We start from the raw sequence: 267 nt of genomic DNA on the forward strand, positions 1-267 counted from the left end.
GGCTCTTGCTCAGAAGTCCCAAACAGTTCAAATGACGTTAGCGAGACCAAGGGCGACCGGGCTCCCAGCGGTGGCCTTGGAGAGGCCTAGGGGCGGTGGCCCCGGCCTCCAGGAGGGGGCTGGGAGCCGGGGGCCGCTCCGACCGCTCGACCCTCCCTCCCCGCCCGCCGCGCGGTGCCGATGCCAGTCCGGCCGACTCCACGGCCCCGGCTCGGCCTCCTGGGTGCGGGGTCAGCCAGCGCCGCGCGCTCGCCCACCTGATCCCTC

Source organism: Bison bison, unplaced genomic scaffold (genome assembly GCF_000754665.1).
Source record: "Bison bison bison isolate TAMUID 2011002044 unplaced genomic scaffold, Bison_UMD1.0 scf7180017864089, whole genome shotgun sequence".
Lineage (NCBI taxonomy): Eukaryota > Metazoa > Chordata > Mammalia > Artiodactyla > Bovidae > Bison > Bison bison.